Source organism: Dendrobates tinctorius, unplaced genomic scaffold (genome assembly GCF_039654945.1).
Source record: "Dendrobates tinctorius isolate UK_male_01 unplaced genomic scaffold, ASM3965494v1 ptg000028l, whole genome shotgun sequence".
Taxonomy (NCBI): domain Eukaryota; kingdom Metazoa; phylum Chordata; class Amphibia; order Anura; family Dendrobatidae; genus Dendrobates; species Dendrobates tinctorius.
Window position 1 is genome coordinate 98,895,223 of NW_027361696.1, and position 25,394 is coordinate 98,920,616.

General features: G+C 42.9%; 1 long non-coding RNA gene across 1 annotated transcript in view; it reads left to right on the top strand.

The window, feature by feature from the left end:
- The first annotated feature begins 17,034 nt into the window (after positions 1-17,034).
- The window catches only part of LOC141084974 (uncharacterized), a 48,581-nt gene continuing 40,221 nt past the window's right edge, over positions 17,035-25,394 (top strand). Inside the window, exon 1 of the long non-coding RNA XR_012231196.1 lies at positions 17,035-17,071. This is a non-coding gene — a long non-coding RNA (uncharacterized lncRNA). The remainder of the gene's footprint in view (positions 17,072-25,394) is intronic.

Here is a 25,394-nt window from a genome sequence, read left to right on the forward strand (position 1 = left end):
ATCGCTGATCGCGCGAGAACGTCCTGGACCATTTCTCATTGGGCGCTTCCTGCTGGGCTTCCTGTGGCGCCGACGAGCGACGCGTGGACGCGTGCAGGAGGATGTCAAGATCGCCTCGTCTGACAGGTAAGTAGCGACCACCGACCGCTGCTATGTCGCTGGTGAGATCTGTCTGTGTGGAAGCTCACTAGCGACCACTTAGCGATGCACCAGCGATCCATATCGTTGTCGGGATCGCTGGTGCATCGCTTAGTGTAACGGTATCCTTAGATTCAGAAATGTGGCCTGGTGTTTGGGCAACACTATTAGCAGAAAGGATTTAGATTCTGAAATCTGGCCTGGTATCTACACCACACTATTAGCAGAAAGGATTTATTTTCGGAAATGTGGCCTGGAGTCTGCACCACACTTTTAGCAGAAATGATTTAGGGTACCGATACACCTAGCGACTCACCAGCGATCCCGACCAGTGATATGACGCGGTCAGGATCGCTGGTGCATCGCTAAGTGGTCGCTAGTGAGCTGCCACACAGGCAGATCTCACTAGCGACATCACTGGGGACGGGGATCGCTACTTACCTGTCAGACGCGGCGATCCTGCATCCTCCCGCCCGGCTCCACGCGTCGCTCATCGTCACAGCAGGAGGCGCCGCAGGAAGCGGCCGACGAGAAATGGTCCAGGAGCTTCTCGCGTGATCAGCGATAACCAGCGGGGGAGCCGGTCGGAGGTAAGTATCACATGCAGCGATATCGCTAGCAATTTCGCTGCAACGTCACAAAATCGGTGATTTTACAGCGATATTGCTAGCGATATCGCAGTGTGTAATGGGGGCTTTAGATTCAGAAAAGTGTCCTTGGGTCTAGACCACACTATTTGCAGAAAATATTTAGATTCTGAAATGTAGCCTCGAAAACATTATTAGCATAAACTAATTAGATTCTGAAATGTGGACTCCTGCATGCACCACACTATTAGCATAAACTATTTAGACTACTGTTATATCCATAGCTTAAACATAACCTTTCCCTCTTAATCAATACAATTAAAAACACCAACAATTTGACCTTTTTGTGGACGAGGTCGGCCATGGCTTTTATTATTCTCTTTGTTTATCAACAAACTTTTAACCGTTCTCTAATATTTCCATCAATTTTTAAAACTCTCCAACACGGTATGTACCTCCAGACTCCCGGAGGACAAGTACGTCGTTGGAACAAACTCGGAACTTGTACTTTTTGACCGCCAGCCATGACTTCACATTTGTCCATCTCTTCTTTCCTTATTATTTCACAATTGACACAGAAGAAAATGAACCAAAAGAAAATCATGACTTATATTTGTTAGGGAGGGTAGGAGGGAAACGCTGTCAGCGCTATCCGGTGAAGAGGAAAGGCACAGGGATGAGAAGAACCTTATACCCCAAAATATTCCATATACTTAAGTAGGCAGGGGTATAAAAAGGGGAGGAGAAACAAAAGGGGGCATCAATCCTATAATAACATACCACCCAGTAACTCTGTCTCCTCCCCCACCTTTACACAGATGAACTTTCCCAATTTAACTCATCGCATACCTCCACTTATAAGAGAACTGAGGGAAAGGGGGGTTATCTCGTACTTTACCCACAGTCAGGGACCACTTCCTTATACAGCTCATGGTCCTACAGATTCTGAAATGTGGCCTGGTTTCTAGACCACACTATTAGCAGAAAATAATTAGATTCAGAAATGTGGTCTGGTATCTGGACCACACTATTATCAGATTTAGATTCTGAAACATGGATTCCTGGCTATACCACACTATTAGTACAAATGATTTAGATTCTGAAATGCAGACTCATGGCTGCACCACACATTAGCACAAATTATTTATATTCCGAAATGTGAATTCCTGAAAGCACCACATATTAGCAGAAATGATTTATATTCTGAAATGTGGATTCCTGAAAGCACCACACTTTTAGCACAAATGATTTAAATTCAGAAATGTTGCCTGGTGTCTGGACCACACTATTAGCAAAAAAGGATTTAGATTCTGAAAGGTAGACTCCTTGCTTGACCACAATATTAGCACAAACTATTTGGATTTTGAAATGTGGACTCCTGCCTGTATCACAGTATTAGCACAAACGATTCAGATTCTGAAATGTGGCCTGGTGTCTACACCACACTATTAGCAGACAGAATTTAGATTCAGAAATATGGTATGGTGTCTACACCACACTATTAGCAAAAACTACTTAAATTATGAAATACTGACTGTCTGCACCACATTATTAGCACAAAAGAATTAGATTCTGAAATGTGGACTCTTGCCTACACCATATTATTAGTACAAACAATTTAGATTCTAAAATGTGGCCTGGTTTCTGGACCACACTATTAGCCGAAAGAATTTAGATTCTGAATTGTGTCCTGGTGTCTGGATGGACCATACAGTCATGGCCAAAAGTTTAGAGAATGACACAAATATTATATTTTCACATGATCTGCTGGCCTCTGGTTTTTATGTGTTTGTCAGATGTTTTTATCACATACAGAAATATAATTGCAATCATATTATGAGTAGCAAAAGGTTATATTGACAGTTAGAATGAGTTAATGCAGCAAGTCAATATTTGCAGTGTTGACCCTTCTTCTTCAGGACCTCAGCAATTCTCCCTGGCATGCTCTCTGCTCAACTTCTGGATCAAATCCTGACTGATAGCAGTCCATTCTTGCAAAATCAATGCTTTTATTTTGTCTGAATTTGAAGGTTTTTGTTTGTCCACCCGTCTCTTGATGATTGACCACAAGTTCTCAATGGGATTAAGATCTGGGGAGTTTCCAGGCCATGGTCCCAAAATCTCTATGTTTTGTTCCCTGAGCCATTTAGTTATCACCTTTGGTTTATGGCAAGGTGCTCCATCATGCTGAAAAAGGCATTGTTGATCGCCAAACTGCTCTTGGATGGTTGGGAGAAGTTGCTCTTGGAGGACATTCTGGTACCATTCTTTATTCATGGCTGTGTTTTTAGGCAAGACTGAGAGAGAGCCCATTCCCTTGGCTGAGAAGCAACCCCACACATGAATGGTTTCAGGATGCTTGACAGTTGGCATGAGACAAGACTGGTGGTAGCGCTCACCTGGTCTTCTCCGAATAAGCCGTTTTCCAGATGTCCCAAACAATCGAAAAGGGGATTCATCAGAGAAAATGACTTTACCCCAGTCCTCAGCAGTCCACTCTCTGTACCTCTTGCAGAATATCAGTCTGTCCATGATGTTTTTTCTGGAGAGAAGTGGCTTCTTTGCTGCCCTCCTTGAGACCAGGCCTTGCTCCAAGAGTCTCCGCCTCACAGTGCATGCAGATGCACTCACACCTGCCTGCTGCCATTCCTGAGCAAGCTCTGCACTGCTGGTAGCCCGATCCCGCAGCTGAAACACTTTTAAGAGACGGTCCTGGCGCTTGCTGGTCTTTCTTGGGCGCCCTGGAGCCTTTTTGGCAACAAGGGAACCTCTCTCCTTGAAGTTCTTGATGATGCGATAGATTGTTGACTGAGGTTCAATCTTTCTAGCTGCGATTCTCTTCCCTGTTAGGCCATTTTTGTGCAGTGCAATGATGACTGCACGTGTTTCTTTAGAGATAACCATGGTTAACAAAAGAGAAACAATGATGCCAAGCACCATCCTCCTTTTAAAGTGTCCAGTGGTGTCATTCTTACTTAATCATGACAGATTGATCTCCAGCCCTGTCCTCATCAACACCCACACCTGTGTTAATGGAGCAATCACTGAAACGATGTTAGCTGGTCCTTTTAAGGCAGGGCTGCATTGATTTTGAAATGTGTTTTGGGGATAAAGTTCATTTTCTAGGCAAATATTGACTTTGCAAGTAATTGCTGTTAAGCTGATCACTCTTTATAACATTCTGGAGTATATGCAAATTGCCACTAGAAAAAATGAAGCAGTAGACTTTGTAAAAATTAATATTTGTGTCATTCTCTAAACTTTTGGCCATGACTGTACTATTAGCAGAAAGAGTATACATTCAGAAATGTGGCCTGGTGTCTGGATCACACTATTAGCAGAAAGGATTTGTATTGAGAAATGTGTCCTGGTGTCTTGATCACAATAGTGCAAGAACGTCAGATGGAACGGTCAGTAGGAGCGCCAGCTATGCGTGGGTATTGGTATACAGATGGGGATCTGATGCTGCTCCAGCCAGGTGCCTCAAAAGAGGAACAATTATAGGAAAGTTGCTGAAAGACCCGGTCTGCAGGGCGCAAAGGACAGGATTCTATTGATGCAAAAAATTCTTCATTTATTAAAGAAACAATTGGAATTTAAGAGTCCACAACCGTTTCAACGGAATAGATCCGTTCATAATGCCACCCGAGGAAGGCAAATCTATTCTGCTGAAACGCGTTGTGGACTCTTTTAAATTCGATTTGTTTCTTTAATAAATGAAGAATTTTTGGGATCACAATAGTAGCAGAAAGGATTTAGATTAAGAAATATGGCCTGGTGTCTGGACCACACTATTAGCACAAATGATTTATATTCTGAAATGTGGACTCCTGCCTGCATTATACTTACAGTCAAAGGAAAAAAAGTGAAAGTCCCATTAAGGGACTAGGTAAAAAAAATGAAAAAAAATATGTAAAAAGAAATTACAAAATAATAATAATAATCCACTAATAAATACATATTTTTTTAAATTAAATAAACAAAAAAAGTACACGTTTGGTATCACCACGTTTGGAACAATCCAATCTATAAAAGTGGCATGCTAGTTTAACCCTTCAGTGAATGCCATACAAACACACAAAAAAGTAGCAAATTTTGCTTTATCATCATACCGCTTAGAAAAAGTGGAACAAAATGGAATCAAAAAGACGAATGTAAATAAAAAGGCATCAGTGAAAATGCCATCTTGTCCCACAAAAAACAAGCCCCCATACAGCTCTATCAGCAGAAAAGTAAAAAAGTTATAGCTCTCAGAATAAGGCAATGCAAAAATAATTATTTTTTCTCTAAAATTTTTTATTGTGTAAAAGAGCCAAAACATAAAAAAACTATATAAATGTCGCATCGCTGTATGTAATAGTACTGACCCGAAGGATAAAATTGCCTTATTCATTTTACCACATGCAGAAGGGAGAAAAAAAAGAAAAAAAATAGTTCCTGAATTGCTGGTTTTTGTTCATTCTGACTCCACAAAAATTGGAATAGAAAGCGATCAAAAAATGTCATGTGCCTGAAAATTGTACCAATAAAAAGGTTAGCTTGTCCTGAAAAAACAAGCCCCCACATGTCTTTGTGGGATAAAATATGGAAAAAATTATAGCTCTCAAATTATGGCAATGCAAAAACAGCAGTCTAACATAAAAACCCGATGTAAATTTGGGATCGTTGTAATCGCACCGACTTGAAGAATAAAGTTGCCTAATCACTTATACCACATGAGGAATGACGTAAAAAATAAATAAAACCAATTCTTCACCTGCTGTGAATTTGTTAATTTTCTCTTCCAAACATGGCAATAAAGGCCCCATCTCACATAGCGAGATCGCTGAAACGTCACAGATTTTGTGACGCAACAGCGACCTCGCCAGCGATCTCGCGACATGTGACACATAGCAGCGACCGAGCCCCAGCTGCGATGTCGCTGATTGTGCTCGAATGTCCTAGGCCATTTTTTGATAGTCCCGCTGGCCAGCATGAATCACTGTGTTTGACGTCATAACAACGACGAGCGACCTCGATGGCAACTCAGAACTCAGCGACGCAGGTGTGATTTTGCTTTTTCTTTTCAATGCCCCCTCAGCTCCAATTGGTGACCACCACTGCGCTATCATTCTCTGATTGGGCGATCTCGTCATAAAATAAGACAACGTAGTAGCGCTTCCATGCTTTGTTCCTGAGCGCTGTTGATCGTATTATACGGTTTTCCTTCAGCGTCCCCGTGTGAGTCGCTAGTGCGTTATTATACGTGGATTTTAATACGCGGTTTGCTTCAGCGCCCCAGTCTGAGTCGCTAGTGCGCAACTATTTGTGGATCTTACTACACCTTCTGGTTGCTCTGTCTGCAAAGTAGGCATCGTATGGGGTCTCAAATTAGGATCTTTGTTGTGTTTCTTTTTTAGGTCAGCTATCTATTATATTTAATCATAACTCTATTCTACATTGTGGTCATGATTTTGCACTTGCAAGCAAATGGAGGGCTGCTTGGCTTCTATCTGTGTACATACACTTTGCCATGGGCAGCCATTTTAGTTTTCCTGCCCCGCCCACCTCCACCATTGTAGGATCTTTGTAGCGTTTCTATTACTTAAGCTGGGTTCACATTGCGTTAGGGTGAATCCGCTAGCGCTATCCGTTAGATAGCACCATTAACGCTATCTAACAGATACGTTAGCGCACCCATTGACCGCAATGCAAATAGCGCAAAACCAATGTATGCCAAAATCGGACACGTTCGCTATGGATAGTATTGTATGGGCTACGCATGGTAGCGCTTGGTACCGTAGCGCTATCATGCGTTAACGCATACCGTTAGCGCTATGGCGCTAAAGTACACAAAAGTCACATTAGCGTTAGCGCATCTGTTTAATGGATCCGTTAAACGGATGCTCTAACGCAATGTGAACCTAGCCTTATACATCAGCTATCAATTATATGCAATCATAACATTTAACATGTACAGTTATAATAATCACGTTATTGTTTTGTTGAAACGTCTCTCATCTTTACCTTTTAGTTTGCAGTTTGCACATCATGAATGACGCGGAGCATGCTGTTGTGGTTGCTGCATTGCTGGTTGAGGGAGCTTGGCAACAAGATGAGGCACAGATGCTAGAGAGGCATTCCAAACAAAAGCTTCGCATGTGGACCAGAGAATGGCTGGAGCAGAGGTCCAAATTCTCCCACATGCAACTTGTAAGAGAGCTTCAGGAGAAGAATCCTCATGATTTCCGCAACTATCTGCAGATGTCAGAGGAATCCTTCAAACTATTACTGGAAAGTGTTATGCCACTTATTCAACGGAAGGATACAGCAATGTGTGCTGCTGTCCTGGCAGATGAAAGATTGGCAGTCACGCTGCGATTCCTGGCCACGGGACGCTCACTGCAAGACTTACAATTTTCTGCATCTGTTTCAAGGTCCCTGCTCAGCGTTTTAATTCCGGAGACATGTAATGCGATTGTCCACAGTCAACGGAGCTACATTCAGTTTGCCAAAACGGAGGCAGAATTGAAAAATATTGGCTCAGATTTTGAGCAGCTTTGGCAGTTCCCTAACTGTGATGTGGCTTTGGACGGGAAACATGTGCGGATCAATCAACCACCGAACAGCGGATCCTATTTCTACAATTATAAGGGCTATTTCAGCATCATCCTGATGGCCCTTGTAAACGCCAATTATGAATTTATAAATCTTGATGTTGGCATGAACGGCAGGGTTTCTGATGGTGGTGTTTTAGAGCACACACGTTTTGGAGAGCGATTGAACAACTGTGACCTGCACTTGCCTCCCAAACAGGCAACCTTAATTTTGCTTTTGTCGGCGATGAAGCCTTCCTCCTTCATGCCAATCTTCGCAAACCGTTCCCCCAAAAAAGTCGTATGGAGGAAAGACGAATTTTCAATTACCGGTAGTCAAGGGCACAACGGGTTGTAGAAAATGCATTTGGCATCATGGCCAACCACTTCAGAGTTTTCCACATGCCTATTAACCTGAAACTCGAATCAATAAACTCTGTAGTTTTGGCCTGTTGCATGCTGCACAACTTCCTTCGGCGGCACGATGCAATTGCGTACAGTCCGCATGGCTTCGTGGACTCTGTCGACCAAACAAATGGTGAAGTGGTGCTCGGTGACTGGCGTTCAAACGACCCCGCAATTGCAGGACTTCAACCAGTCGTACACGGCAGAACCAAGGATGATGCGAAGGCCTGCCGAGACAACTACTGCCAATATTTTCACGGTCCTGGTGCTGTTACTTGGCAGCATCAGATCTTATAGTGGGCTACTGATCACATTTATACATTTATTTTTGATTATCTGTAATGATTTTTGTAATAAACTTTACATTTTACTTTACAAAAGCTTTGTCGTTCTTTCACTAATAAGGGCCTGAGCACGCAGCGGTCCCCTATGCGCATACGTGTGGCAGCCACATTGATTTTAATAGGGCCGTACACATATGCAGTCCTTTGTACACTCTCTCTCTCTCCTCTCTCTCTCTGTATATATATATATATAGATATATATTTAGCTTTTTAGCAGCTGCTCCGAGGTGACCTCCTAATGCTGCAAATTCAACAAATGAGCACTTTCATTTCTTTAAAACATATCACATTTTTATAAACTCTACTGTGCCTAATAATTTGGAACAGTGCATTTTTTTTTATATTTTTTAAGATTAGACTGTTTTCATTGGGAGGTTTCTTCAATAAAATTCGATATATACTCCAACACGTGATGACTTTTATTACACTGACTGTCATTTGCACCAACCCTTTAGGAAAAACAGAGAAAAAGAACAATTGCATAATAATTAGGAACATGGTGTACATACCAATATGCATACAAATATATTCCTATTTTAATGTCTAAACACCTATGTTAACAATCAGATGTATAGATATCCAAACAAAACAGCTACGGTGCACACACTAGCGTTCCCGTCTGACCATAGACGCTGTATCGAGGAAGCGATGCGTTTCGAATGCGCGCTGCCCGAGAACCGACATCAGGCTATTGCGCCTGCATGTTGCAGAGGCCTCAGATCCTGCCCCGCAGTGTGTTATGTATTGACACTGCAGAGCTGGGGCCTCCGCAGCACGCAGGCGCAATAGCCTGATGTCTATTCTCGGGCAGAGCCCACTGCGCATGCTCGAGAACTCTTGTCACAGAGGAGGCGCCGGCATTCAAAACAGGAGGCAGCGACGCACAGGGGCATCATGATGGACTGATGGTGGGCGGCGCCCAGACACAGGACAGAGGCATGATGGGTGGATGGTAGGTGGCTAATGCAGGGACACACACCATACCTATGGGACACATTACAGGTATGAGGAGCTATTTATAAAAGTTTAAATTTCACCGTTACTAGGGATCAGAAACAGAAGAGTCACCTTCACAGAATGCAGCCTTAGTGCTGCTGAAGGTGGCTCTTTAACTTAAAAACACCCTAGGGGGTGACAGGTTCCCTTTAAATACTTTTTAGACGGAAGCAAATAATAGGGACGCTGAAGCAAACCGCGTAGTGAAATCCATGAATAATAACGCACTAGCGACTCACATGGGAACGCTGAAGGAAAACCGTATAATACGATCCACAACGCTTAGGAACAAAGGATGGAAGCGCTACTACATTGTCTTTTATGATGAGATCGCCCAATCAGAGAATGATAGTGCAGTAGTGGACATTAATCGGAGCAGAGGGGTGTGGAAAAGGCAATGCTGAAGCACGCCTATCGAGGTCTGTGTCGTCACAATAGATGCTGTGTGACAAGGTCCCAATGACCGCCAAGGTCGTTATACGGATCGCTGTATCGTTGCTGCGTCATTGAGTAGGTCTGCCTGTTTGACAGCTTACTAGCGACTATGTAGCGACGCACCAGCGATCTTTACCAGGTCTTATCATTGTCGGGATCGCTGGTGCATTGCTATGTGTAACGGGACCTTTAGGGTCGGCTTACATTTATCCTGTGCACACTGGGGTCTCCATTTCTGAAACACGTGATTCATACAGAACTGCCAGCAGAAGATTCCCTATAATGAGGCAGATAGAGGCACTCTGAATGCCATAGGATCTGTGATCCAGCGGTGTCTGACTTTTTAGGCGTGCATAAAAACATGTTCCACCATAGTTTTGTGCACCTCTGAAAGGATGGACAATGCTGAACAGAGGCTAGACAGAGTCCAGAGTATCTCTGCTGCCTCATTATAGTGATTGGATCCCTCGAGGGTTTCATTTGTAACGTCACTTGGAGATTTAGATGGAAACCACAAAGTAAGTGCTCAGTGTAGAGCGCCAGATAACTGTGATCCAAAACGTTATTTAAAATGTTCCCAATAAAAGCTTCAACACAATCCACAAAAAAAGCAAGAAACCACTCAGATCTGTCATTTGTTAACGGAAATATAGGGGGCTTCCACGTTACTGGTAGAACAAAGGCTCTGGAAAAGCAAAATGGCACCTCACACCCCTAAAGAAATTAAGCAAATTCTCCACTCCCAATTCCAAATGCCCCCCTCCTTCTGAGCCCCAATGTGCATAAACCACTTTTAGCGTTCATATTTGGCAGGGATATAATTTTCAAAATGGTGTCACTTGGGTGGAGAATTCTGCTCTTTAGCACTTATGGGGTTCTGTTTATGTAGTCCGCAAACTATGCTAAGAAAATCTGTGCTCCAGGAGGCAAATAGCGCTCCATCCCTACCGAGACTCTCTGTATGGCTAAGCAGTACTGTACAGCCACATATGGGGTATTTGTATATACAGCAGAAATTGTGGGACAAATTCTGGTGCCAATTTCAACCATTTCTTCAGTGTTAAATCTGGGGCTAAAACTAAATTTTTGTGGTAAAAATGTAATTATTTTTTCTTCACTGCCCAATGGTATAAAACTCTGTGATCCAATGATGGTGTCAAAATGATTACTGCACCCCTAGATTAATTCATCAAGAGATGTATTTTATAAATTGGGGTCACTTATGAGGAACCCTGCTGTTCTGGCTCCTCAGGGGCTCTTGCAATGGGTCATGGCACACTAAAACCATAATAGTCAAATCTGCACTATAATATGGCGCTCCTTTCCTTTTGAGCTTTGCACTGTGCCTCAAAAGTAGTTTTTAACCACACATGGGGTATTAGCAATTGGCATACTCCAGAGAAATTGCACAATAAATTTTGGGGTCAATTTTCTCCTGCTACCCTTGAGAAAATAAAATTTGGGGCTAAAATGAACATTTTTGTGGAAAAATGTGATTTTTTAAAATTTTCTTAGCTCTGTATAAGCTTCTGTAAAGCACTTGATAGTTCAAGATGCTCACCATACTTCTAGATAAGTTCCTTGAGGGGTCTAGTTTCCAAAATGATATCACTTGTGGGGGATTTCCACTGTTAGGCACATCAGTGGCCCTCTAAAAGTGGCATGGCATCTGCTCTTGATTCCAGCCAATTTTGTGTTCAAAAACTCAAACCTTGCTCCTTCCCCTCTGGGTCCTTCCATTTTCCCAAACAGTGGTCATCCTTCTTACATGGGCGTACTCAGGAGAAATTGCACAATGATTTTTGGGGTTCCTTTTTCTCCTCCTACCTTTGTTAAAATAAAAAATTTGGTGCTAAAAGATGATTTTTGTGGAAAAAATTTGATTTTTAATTTTCACTGCTCTATGGGACTTATGTGAAGCATTTGGGGGTTCAAGGCGCTCATCAAACATCCAGATAAGTCCCTTGAGGGGTCTAGTTTCCATAATGGGGTCACTTGTAGGGGTTTTCCACTGCTTAGACACATCAAGGGCTCTCCAAACGCAACATGTCGTCCACTCTCGATTCCAGCCAATTTTACGTTCAAAACCTCCTTCAATTTTACGTTCAATTTTACGTTCAAAGCGTCCCTCCCCTCCAGGCCCTGCCATGAGCTTAAAGAGTGGTCCTACCCCACACATAGCCTAGTATTAGTGTACTCAGGAGAAATTGCACAACAAATATTGTGGTTTAGTTTCTCCTGATACCCTTGAGAGAGAGGTCTGAAGTAAAATTTTAGTGGAAAAAAAGCTAAATGTTCATTTATTCCTTCCACATTGCTTCAGGTCTTGTGAAGCACCTGAAGGGTTAATAAACTTCTTTAATGTGGTTTTGAACACATTGAGGGATGCAGTTTTTAGAATGGTGTCACTCTTGGGTATTTTCTTTCATATAGGCCTCCAAAGTCACTTCAAATGTGAGGTGGTTCCTAAAAATAATGGTTTTGTAAATTTTGTTGGAAAAATGAGAAATCGCTGGTCAACTTTTAACCATTATAACTTCCTAACAAAAAAGATATTAGGTTTCAAAAATTGTGTTTATGTAATGTAGACATGTGAGAAATGTTACTTATTAACTATTTTGTGTGACATAATGCTCTGATTAAGGGGCATAAAAATAAATTTATTGAAAATTGTGATGTTTTCAAAATTTTTGCCAAATTTTACATTTTTCCACAAATAAACACAAGAAATTTTGAAGAAATTTTACCGCTATCATAAAGTACAATATTGTTAGGATTGGTGGAATGCACCAAATGTAAATTATAATAAGGTGCGTTCGCAACCCGGGGTCCACTGTGCGATGAAGACGAAACCGCAGCTAGAGGACAATGGCGGAGCGTAGTCACGAGTAAGCACCGTAAACACACCGAGTTAAACGTCACTCGGTTTGAACAGAGTGCAAAGCGCCTGACTCTGTTACTCCACAGAGCAGTGTGGAAACTGAGAGCACTCTAAACTAGGAGCATAGAGGGATTGACGCTACTTGGGTCCCTATAACTCACCCCCCACTACGCTGGTGATTGAATCTGCACTAACACACGGTGGCTTTTGAGCCCTCGCCTGAGGATGCCCGGTGCAGCCGCTAAGTTTAAGTGGGAGTTCCCACCCTACACTGCCTATTTAGAAACACACTCACAGTGCTATTAGCAGCACACATGCACACAGGGTGGTAGCGTCCCACCTACACACACATAGCAAATAAGCATGACACTAGCTCACTGGCGTGTGCCTTTGAGAGCCTTTTATACCTTTAGCTCAAGTCCAGACAGACAGGACCTTGGCTGTGGACCAATCAGAAGCTTCCACCTCACCAGAGCAGCTGACAGAGAGCGCCACATCATGGACATGCTCAGTAGGTTGAAATCCAGACTTGGTCTCCAGAGCACAATGCTGCATGTGTATACCAGTAGTTACCATAGGCTCAGCTGGAGAGCCAGCAGCAACTACACATACAGCAAGAGCTTGGGCAAGGCACTGGGTCTGGAGTCTGTGCTGAGTAGTCATCCCAGTGGCCGAGCCTGAATGGGAGACTGCTGCACCAGAGAAGGCTTGGGATCTATCGAGTGCAGCATGAGAATCCTGGCACCTAACAAATAATCATGAAAGAAAAATCTCAGAATTAGTGGGATCCGTTGAAGCATTTCAGAATTATAACCACATAAAGCGACAGTGGTCAGATTTCAAAATTAAAGAAGCCTGGTCATTAACCTACAAAGTGGCTTGTCCTTAAGGGGTTAATAACATGGGTTTCCATGGCTAAACAGCTACATATAAGCCTTAAATTCCTAAGCACATTGCCAAGTCATGGGATGAAGTGGTGTAAAGGATATCACTGCAGGACACTGAAGCTGCTGAGACATGTTCTGTGGAGTCAAAAATTACACTTCTGCATTTGGCCGTCCAATGGACCAGTTTGGATTTGGTGAATGTCAAGATAATGCTACCTCCTTGACTGCATTGTGCTAGCTGTAAAGTTTTGTGGAGGAGAGATAATTAGGGATGAGCGAGTAGTAAAGTATTCGGACTGTACGGGACTGTGCGGGGACTATGCCGGGCTGTGTGGGACTGTGCAGGTACTGTGCAGGTACTGTGCTGGGCTGTGCGGGACTGTGCTGGCCTGTGCGGGACTGTGCTGGGCTGTGTGGGGACTGTGCTGGGATATGCGGGCTGTATCGAATTCTGCGAGGCAAGAAGTGAAATACTCGCCAGGATTCGAGTACCGCGAGTACCGCATTACTTGCCGAGTACCGAATCCTAACGAGTATTCTCGCTCATCCCTAGAGATAATGTATTTTTCGGACTATAATACACACTTTTTTCCTCCAAAATTTTGGAGGAAAGAGGGGGATGCATCATATAGTCTGGATGTCCCTTTAGTGTGTCTATGGATGAGTGGGAGTGGAGCATCAGAGCAATGAGTCACAGGAGGCAGGAGCTGCAGCTAGCACTGTGGCCGTTGTTAGAGAGAAATGAATATGCACTGCTCCCCATGCCCATAGTCCCTCCCACCTCTATGCAATGAACCTATATGCTTGGAGAGAAGGGAATATTCATTCTGTTTAATAGCAGGCACACTGTTAGCTGTAGCTGCTGGCTCATGCAGCTGCTGGGTGAACACTTGTGCCCACTTTTAAAGAGAATGAATATTCACTGCTCTACATGCCCATAGTCCCTCCGACCTTTTTTTTTTCCTCCTCTAAAACCTTGGTGCGATTTATGGTCCGGTGCAACTTATAGTCCAAAAATACAATAATTTTGTGGGGTTGTTTAGCAGGGGTTGGCATAGGTCCTGTAGTTGTAATGAAGGGAAATCTTAATGCTTCAGCATATAAAAACATTTAGAACAATTGCATGCTATAAACTTTGTAAGAACAGTTTGGGAAGGGCCGTTTTCTAACATCATGACAATGTCCCAGTGCACAAAGCAAAGTCAATAAATGCATAGTTTGGATAGTTTGTTGTGGAACAACTTAAGTGGTTGCACAAAGCTGTCAGAAAAGCTCTCATCAGTGTACTATGTAGATGTCCCAATACATATATTATTTTTTGGACCATCCATTCACATAGATTCTTAGTTGAAACAAAGTTCTCTTGTACTCTTTTGGACAATTTGCTGAGGAGTCTTGTGCTCGCCATTCAACTTCTCAGTTGCTTCTCCTACACTGGTTGACCAGTCTAGGAGAAGTAACAGTAAGTAGAATGGTGACGATGAGGCTACACCTTTCACTGGTTCATTGAACGTTCTAATTTTTTGTATTGCTGCAGTGCATTTTCTTCATGGATGGCAAGGAGGGATTTGCGGATTTTTTTTATTTGGAGGGGGATGGTTGGAGGGTGGATAACTTCTATGTACTGTATTACGTTTTTCACAATTCCAATAAAAAGTGTCTGATAAAAAAACACAAAAGGAAGTTGCATTGATTCATTATGTGTTGGTGATTATTTTTTAATTCTTTGCTTTTGTTCAGGCATGTATTTTAAGAAAACAATGGCAATGGCAAAATCTATTTATATAAATGCCTTGTAATGTTTTCATTTCCTGTTCTGTCCAGATGTCACCGTATCCCAGAATTCCAAGTGGAGGAAGTTCACTGACCGCCATATTGGGACACCCAAGTGATGGGTTACTCAATATGGAAACTGCTGCTGGCACCAACCTACTGTACGGTACCACCAGCGGAACACCGTCACACCACACACACACTATACGCCATACACACCACTCACATGCTCACACACTTACATGCACACACACTCATGCAGCCTCTTGCGCGGTACCACCAGCGGGTCACCGTCGCACTGCACTTGCGCGAATTCTGCGCAGGCGCAGTGAATCATTCGGCTGATCCCGACAGCAGACGCGCGGCGTGTCTACAGGCAGAGGAAGCCGATCACATTGAAGGGGTTTTCCCACGAACGAAAGCTCATTTTAAAAATTGTCTGTGTCTGACCGTGTATGGTGCATACCACATCTCCTGGGCAGGAGAGGAAGCAAAAGACAATACTGACATTACAGCAGGGTATCATAGAGGATTAATTTTGAGAGTTAAAATATTTCACTGACTGTTTTTAAACAATATTTTACTTCACAAAATGTATCCTCTGCGATCTCCTACTGTAATGTCAGTATTGTCTTTTGATTCCTCCCCTGCCCAGGAGCTGTGGTTTGTCCTGTACACGGTCAGACACAGGAGTGAGACATACAAAGCACAGGAGGGAGACAGCTCAAACAGGACAGCACATGAGGGGAGAACACAGCACAGGAAGGAGAGACAGCAGACAAGGGGGATAGCACATGGGGTAGACAGGTCAAAGAAGAAAGCACAGATGGGAGAAGTCAGCACATGGGGAAAGAGAGAGTGGATAGGTGGGTGGGCACATGAGGGGAGAGATTCTCAATGCTGCAAAGCCTGCCCACATTGTGCCATTACCGCATCGGGCCTCTATCTAGTATTATATAAAAAAAAGTTCAAATGCTTCATAATAACTGGTATCACTGACTGGCATCCAGTTGATAAGGTCTCTTGTAATCACCATCGCGTCTTGGGGTCCAACAGCTAGGGCTTAAACTAGTGGTGCCATGCAGGAAAAATATTTGAAAAGGCCCTGATACTAAGGGCAGGGGCATCAGGAGTTGGACCCTACCTAACCCTATAGTGATGGATTATCCTAACTTTTGCATACAATCAAGATAGCTGTTAAGTCGCATATGAATTTGATTTTATTTATTTTTAGATAATCTGCCTATATAAATATATATGTTGGTCACGCAATTGCCAGAAAGTACTGGTATACAAAGGCTTGTTCATTGTTTAATCATAGGTTTGTCCCAGTCATGCCATATAGGAGGAAACTGTGCCTATAAAGGAGACTGTGATGAGAACAGGGTTTGTCAATGTGATGGTGATTTCTTGTGAAACAAATATGACTGGGACTTACTTTGCCCACAGAAATATACGCTCTTTGAAAGCTTGTGAAAAGGCTGATCCCACAGTTCTGGTCACACTGTCAGGGAGATTAAGGGAGGACAGAGAATATGGTCAGAAGGGCTCAACCATCCTATGTCATGTAATGTGCTAATCCTTTACATAACCAACTTGCAGCAGTGAAGAATATTCTTAACAAACAACGATCGCTTGCAGGTATGTTTGCCGGTAACCAAGATGCTGCGTTACTTAATTATCCTGCCTGTCATATGCTTAGCCATAGAAGCTTATGGAAGCTGTCGTTGTATCTTGAAAAAATCTAGAGCCTACACATGCAGAGCTTGGGGTACTTAAAATTGGCAAAACAAGTACGCAACGCAGAGGCGAATCTAAGTTTTCCGGTACCAGGGACAAAAAAAATCAGTTTGGCGCATTCCCCATCCCCCATACACAGCTTAATCGGTTTGTGTACTCATCTCATCATATAACTTCTCATGTGCAGTTTGCCTACGCATAGACACATGCTGACTAGCAGCTCTTTCCAATTTTCTCAATGTTCAGCAATAAACCACAGCCCTTGTTTTTTCTAAGAGAAGCAGGAAGAGGAACTTGTTAGCACATAACTGTAAGTATGAAAATGTCATATGAGTGGTCATGTAATGACCCCTGGAACCAGCAAGCAGGGCTGAATCCTGACAGTGAGTATATTACAAGCTATTAAGATTGTACATACTACACTGAGAACTTTATAATTAACCCCCTAATGACAGCCAATACGTCTTTTTACTTACCTGAGACATAATAGAATAGCATCCCCATACAGGTGACAATCCAGCAGCTGTCGGCTGTCCACTATAGCTGACAACTTGCTGTATCACAAATGATCAGTGTTGACACCATTCATATCTGTTTAACCCATTAGTTGCTACTGTCAAAAGTGACTACATCAAATAAATGGTTAATAGATTGTGGGGGCTTCCGATTTAATCTAATTCACGCACCGAGATCATGATTGTGTGGTCCTGATGTTTGCCATAGCAGTTCATGGCCAAATAGCGGCCTTAGGGTCTCTGACTAGGTGGTAAACAAACACTTTTTCATTTGTGCTATACCACTTTACATTAATTCCAGAAAATCACCTGAAGGGTTAATAATCTATCCGACAAAAGTTTCCAATACGTCGATGGGGTGCTGTTTTTAAAATGGTATCACTTTTGGGGGTTCTCCAATATATAGCACTCCCAAAGTCACTTCAAACCTGGATAGGTCCCTCAAAAAAATAAATTTTGTAAATTTCCTTGAAAAAAAATTAAAAATTACGGCTACATTTTTAAGCCTCCTAAAAGGCTAACAAAATCAATTAGCATTTTAAAAATGGGGCTGATGTAAGGCAGACATGTGGTAAATGTTATTCCTTAATGCTTTTGTTTTGGTATGACTATCTGGATTAAAGGGATAATCATTCAAAGTTTGAAAATTGCATTTTTTACATTTTTGTCAAAATTCTGATTATTTTTGTAACTAAACACAAAACAAATCAACCTAAATTTACCATTATCATAAATTATAATGTGCCACGAAAAAAACAATCTCAGAATCAATGGGATTTATTGAAACGTTCCAGAGTTATCTAATATATAAAGCTCAATGTGTGTGTGTGTGTGTATGTTTGTATGTATGTGTGTATGTCCGGGATTGGCATCCGCACTGACGCAGCTACAGCCACAAAATTTGGCACAGTCACACGTCTGGACTCGGAGAGCGTCATAGGCTATGTTGTGAGGTGAAATTTTAACCCCGCGCGTTCCAATTCACCAAACAATTTTGCCCCTAGGTACATAATGGGGAAAAAAGTGTATGTATGTATGTATGTAATAATAATAAATTTTATTTCTATAGCGCCGACATATTCCACAGCACTTTACATTTCGGAGGGGATTTGTACAGACAATAGACATTACAGCATAACAATAATCTCAAAGATTATAACAAACACCAAGAGGAATGAGGGCCCTGCTCGCAAGCTTACAATCTATGAGGAAAAAAAGGGAAACACGAAAGATGGGTGGTAACAGTTGCCCTGATTGTATGGACCAGCCATAATGTTAAGTGTGTATCAGTACAGACACAGAGGGCTAATGGATGCGTAAAGCATGTGGGAAGATGATGCGGGGAACCTGGTTATGTTAAAACTTTTGGCTGTGCCACATAGGGATAGATTAGGTTAATATGTTGAGGCGATAGCCCAGTCTGAATAAATGCGTTTTCAGGGTACGCTTAAAATTATGGGGATTGGGGACTAATCGTATTGACCTGGCAAGGGCATTCCAAAGAATTGGCGCAGCACGTGTAAAGTCTTGGAGACAGGAGTGGGAGGTTCTGATTATTGAGGATGCTAACCTCAGGTCATCAGCAGAACAGAGGGCGCGGGTAGGGTGGTATACTGAAACAAGGGAGGAGATGTAGGGTGGTGCTGAGCAATGGAGGGCTCTGTGGGTGAGGGTAATAAGTTTATACTGAATTCTGGAGTGGATGGGTAGCCAGTGTAATGACTGACACAAGGTAGAGGCATCGGTGTAACGATTGGTGAGGAATATGATCCTGGCTGCAGCATTCAAGACAGATTGGAGAGGGGAGAGTTTGGTAAGAGGGAGACCAATTAGAAGAGAGTTACAATAGTCGAGATGAGAATGAATAAGAGAAACAGTAAGAGTTTTTGCAGACTCAAAAGTAAGAAAAGGTTGAATTCTAGAAACGTTTTTGGGGTGCAGATGACAAGAGCGAGCCAGTGATCAAATGTGGGGGCAAAGGAAAGCTCGGAATCAAGTATGACCCCAAGACAGCGGCCATGTTGCTGGGGAGTAATAGTGGAGCCACACACAGAAATGGCAATGTTGGGTATAGGTACATTAGTAGAGGGAGGAAACACAAGGAGTTCAGTCTTTGACAGGCTCAGTTTCAGATATAGTGAGGACATGATGTTAGGCACAGCGTTTAGACAATCACCGGTGTTTTCTAGAAAGGCTGGCGTTATGTCAGGAGAAGAAGTGCATAATTGGGTGTCATCAGCATAGAGATGGTACTTGCAACCAAATCTACTGATTGTTTGACCAATAGGGGCAGTGTACAATGAGAAGAGGAGGGGGCCTAGGACTGATCCTTGAGGAACCCCAACAGTAAGGGGAAGGTGAGAGGAGGAGGAACCGGCAAAAGATACAGTAAAGGAGCGGTCAGAGAGATAGGAGGAGAACCAGGAGAGAACGGTGTCCTTGAGGCCAATGGAACGGAGCACAGTGAGGTGGAGCTGATGATCCACAGTGTCGAATGCTGCAGAGAGATCCAAGAGAATTAGCATGGAGTAATGACCATTAGATTTCGCTGTTAGTAGATCATTAGAGACTTTAGTGAGGGCAGTTTCAGTAGAGTGTAATGAGCGGAAGCCGGATTGGAGAGGGTCTGGGATTGGCATCTGCACCGTCGTAGCTACAGCCACAAAATTTTGCACAGTCACACGTCTGGACCCCGAGAGCATCATAGGCTATGTTGTGAGGCGAAATTTAATTCCGCGCGTTCCAATTCACCAAACAATTTTGCCCCTAGCTACATAATGGGGAAAAAGTGAAAGGAAAAGTGTTGGAGGCAAATTGACAGCAGCTAGATGTGAACAAGGGGGACTTAAAGAATGAGAGCGATGGCGCCAAAGAGTGTATACCATACAGGTGCTAAGGTGGGGCCCTGACAAGAGATACTCACCACACATGGGTATATGAACACACACACAAAATGGGCTACCCACTATCACGTGCTTCAACACATATACCACCCTCAGCACACATTTCACCACACATACACCAACCTCGCCACATAAAAGTCGAAACACAAAAGTCGCCACTCAAAACTCACCACGCTGTCCCAGAGCTGTTTAAAAGATGAAAAATGAGCTATGATTGGTTGCTATCAGCAACAGTTTTCTTTGTAGACAGTTGTGGTAACTGAGGTCTATTATTCTTATCATTTCTATGGTGTTATCGTCCTTCTGTAAAACCTGGAAATAACACAATTTACTACCGTGCCAACACAGACCACCCTCTGACACAGACTGCAGGGGGAGCCCAGTATCACACCGGATAGGATTAGATACACGACTCAGCAGTCAGTATCACACAGGATAGGATTAGATACACAGCTCAGCAGCCAGTATCACACAGGAAAAGATTAGACACAAGGCTCAGCAGTCAGTATCACACAGGATAGGATTAGATACACAGCTCAGCAGTCAGAATCACACAGGATAGGATTAGATACACAGCTCAGCAGTCAGTATCACACAGGATAGGAAAAGATACATGGCTCAGCAGACAGTATCACACAGGATAGGATTAAATACACAGCTAAACACACAGTATCACACAGAAAAGTATTAGATACACGGCTCAGCAGACAGTGTCACACAGAATTGGATTAGATACATGACTCAGCAGTCAGTATCACACAGGATAGGATTAGATACATGGCTCAGCAGTCAGTATCACAATGGAAAGGATTAGATACACGGCTGAGCAGTCAGTAACACACATGATAGGATTAGGTACACAGCTCAGCAGTCAGTATCACACAGGATAGGGTTAGATACACTGCTCAGCAGTCAGTATCACATAGGATAGGATTAGATACACGGTTGAGCAGTCAGTAACACACAATAGGATTAGATACACAGCTCAGCAGAAAGTATCACGCAGGAGAGGATTAGGTACACACCTCAGCAGACATTATCACACAGGATAGGGTTTGATACACAGCTCAGAAACAGGATGTGCCAAAGGAGAGGACATTTTCATTCCAAGAATTCCACTCATTTCATCTGATTTGTTTTTGATTTTAAACGCCTCCAGTTTCTCGTTCAACTGCTATTTGCAATGTCCATTAACAATGCTCAGGGACAGTCCTTGAAAGTAGTAGGGATCGATTTGCAATCTCCATGTTTTTCTCATGGTCAACTTTACATGATCTGTTCAAGAGTTGGAACTGCCAAAAATCTGTTCATCTTTCAACCAAAAGGAAAAACCAAACATGTTGTTTATCAAAAGGCTCTTGAATGAGTTGAAAATAAAATACAATCAATACTTGGGTAATCGTTTAGTTAGTTTGTGTTGCAAATCTGTAGTGTTGAATATATGATGTGAAATGTTTTTATGTGCAATATAATCATTATAATTTGTTATAACTAACCAGAGTTGGTTACTATGCCCAGACAACACCAGGCTCTTCAGCTAGTCATCACTAGAGATGAGCGACTTTTCCTTTTTTCGGGTCGAGTCGGGTTTCATGAAACCCTACTTAAGTCGGGTCGAACGAAATCGGCCGAATGAAACACGAAACCCAATGCAAGTCAATGGGGAAGCAAAGTCAGCAGGGAGTGGAGGACAGTAAACACATCTACAGTGCCCATTTCAATGCCAAAAACATCAATTCTTATTACTGAAGATTGTCAACCTTAATTTACTTCATAATAATAGTTACGCATTGAAAACAGGGGGTTATTAGGCTAAAGTTGTGGAGGGGTAGGGCTGGCTCCAGGTTTTCGTGTGCCCTGGGCCAAAGAGTGTCAGTGCGCCCATTAACACATACCACAACTCATGATGCTCCGATATGGCACAGAAATATAGGTATAGTACAATGACAAATACTTCACTGCTTACATGACATGACTTATCTATTTTAAATTGTACAATAGTTCAAAAAAAGGACAGTATATTACACCATATAGTATTATGGCCACCACATTGTGCGCCATACAGAATAATGAGCCCCATATATTTCTCCATACAGAATAATTGACCACATATAATGTTCCATACAATATATGATGAGCTCCACATAATGCTACAGTATATGATGGTCCCCATGGACGATGCTCCAGAGTGTTATGGGCCCAAATAATGCTCCACAAATAATGGGCTCCATTTCTAATTCTCCAGTGCATAATGGACCCCTTAAATGCTGATCCAGTGTCTGATGTCCCCAATCTGGAATGCTTCAGTATATGATGGGCCTCATGGATGATGCTCCACTGTATGATGGGCCCTAATAATGCTCAATATATAAGGGGCTCCATTTGTAATTCTCCAGTGTATAAAGGGCCCCGTAAATGCTGCTCCAGTGTCTGATGTCCCCCATATGGAATGCTCCAGTATATGATGGGCCCCATTTTTAATTAACCCAGGCATGGTATGTGAAAAGAGCTCCATGGAGTAATCTGAAGTGTGTGCTGTCGCATCCTTCACTTTTAGTGTGGGTAAAGGACACAAGGAAAGTGGTTGCTCCTGACCAGAAGCCTGCACTGACGACTCAGTGCTTGCATTTTTTTAAACTTCAGAAGAGGAGGCGATAGAGGTGGAGGCTGTTTCAGCAATGTAAGCCAAAAACAGTTCCTGATGCTCCGGCTTTAAAAGCAGTCTACCTACTCCCAGAAAACGGAGCCTTACAGGCCTTCCAGAGCTACACCATGACGCAGGCTCAACACCTCCTGTCTTAGCTGCTATTGTGTTTTTCGCACTACCAGCAGATGCACCACCACCACCATCAGTACCAGGTGCCCGCCCACGTCCGTGTCCTCTTCCACCATACTTCCTCATGTATTAGAAAATTGACCCAAAATACCAGCAGATATATGGTACTGTATCAGAAGCGTACAGCTCTATACAGTCTAGGGATAACAGTAAATCTCCCTAAATATTTCATGAGTCATACACAGACGCTCACAGGCTCAGTATGGATTACCCAATAAAATAAAATGGTGAAACAGGGTACAGTATCACCAGATACAAGGTATATATAGTATAGTGTAAACATTCTGAATCTCCGTATACATTTCAGGAGGCAGACACAAACGCTCTCAGGCCCAGTATGGATTACACAAGAATATGAAAAGCTGTAAATGGGTAATGTAACACAAGCGTACAGATGTATACAGTGTTGGCCAAATTTGAAATCTCCGTATATATTTCCGGAGTCACCCTCAGACGTTCACTCAGTCTGGGTTTGACCATAAAAAAAAATGTTGTAAAAAAAGGTACTGGATAACAAGATAGCAAGTATATATATATTAAAGGGTACAATTGAAATCTCCGTATACATAGTCCCGTAGTCAGTCTCAGACGCTTACTCAGAAAAGGATTTGACCGTAATACTAAATGTCGTACAAAGGTACTGTATAACAAGATACAAACTGTATCGAGTATAGGGTAAAAAGTGTTATCTCCAGTTCACCATATATATAGAAGGCGTAAACCAAACATGCTCACACACGCTCACTCACTATGGATGATAGCGCAATACAAAATTTGGAACAAAGGTACTGTATCAGCACATACCAGGTGTATCTAGTCTAGGGGTAATTGTTAATTTCCGTCTATACTTCCGGAGTCAGAAACAGACACTCCCAGGCTCAGTATGTATTACACCAGAATTTAACAAGTAGAAAAAGGGAAAGGTAGCTGAAGCGTACAACAGTATACAGTGTTGTGGTACTTTTAAATCTTCGTATATATTTCAATCTCAGTAAGCCAGTCCAGACTCTCCGCTACTGGAAACTACATGGATACAAGTACAGACGGAAAGTCGAGTGTTAGCAGAAATTTGGGAATTACTCATTGCGGGAAAACCTCCCGGTAGATGTAGCAGAGGCGATGCAGACCCTCAATTACTGTGTCTGTGGAGACAGTGAAAACGGTTCTTTGTGAAGTAAGGATTGGTTTATCGCAGTAGCGTGGATCACATCACCATTACTCGTCTCCATCAAACTGTGATCATAGGGAGAGATGTAGACATGGTCCTCACTGCCTATCATGATGTGTCTGGTCATTTTGGAATGCCAAAGACAGAAGCCACAGGCCGTAGGCGATTATATTGGATTGGCATGAGAGGAGACATTGAAAAATGGTGGCAGGAATGTCACACGCCTGTGACTTTCACCACTGTGAAAAGTGATCATAAAGCACCACTGCATCTGCTTGTAAATTGATGTCCATTACAAATGGTAGCCATTGATCATCTGAAGGTAGAGGCCAGCAGGACAGGGCATAGCTACATCTTAACCATCATCGATCAATACACCAAATTTTTAGTGGCCATCCCTGTGAAGGATTTAACTGCCCAGACTACACAGCGGTGGAGCAGGAAGAGGTAAGTATTGCAACTTGCAAGTGCTGTGGCCATGACCAAGCAGGGGGGGCACACTCATGGTCGACGGTACTGGCACAGGGCCCCTCATAGTACGCTGGTGTGTCTGACGGCAAGTGGGACCCCCACCGTCCAAGACACTGTATTGTACTATGAGGGGCCCAGTGACAGTGCCGTTGGCCATCTGTAGGCCCATCCACCTGTTCTGAGCAACGGAACTTGCCCGCGTGCGCCAGGTGTTGACCCCAGCCATTGGCAGGTGAGCAGCCCAGTTAGGGAGGTTTAAAAAATGGCATATGTTGATGTGTTGGCTGGACATTCAGCTGCTGCAAAGGGCGGAATTGGGCAAGTCGAGGAAGAGGAGAACAAAAGCGAGGCATTTTTCTGGCAACCTATGTGTCATCAGGGGAAGGTGGGACAAAATCCTTTGAAACCCATGCATGGTTCATTTTAATGAAGGTTAGATCATCAACATTTTGGGTAGACAGACGGGTCCTTTTTTCTGTCAGGATTGATCTAGCAGCACTGAAGACTCTTTCAGATAACACACTAGCAGCAAGGCAAGCGAACTCCTGTAAGGCATATTGTACCAATTCAGGCCAGGCGTCCAGTTTAGAGGCCCAATAGTCAAAGGGGAATGACTTGTGAGGGAGAACATCGATATGGGAGGAGAAGTAGTTTGTAACCATAGTTGACAACTGCTGTCTCCTGTCACTTTTAATCGATGGAGTATTAGAAATTGTGTGAGCGGTACTTGAGAAATCATT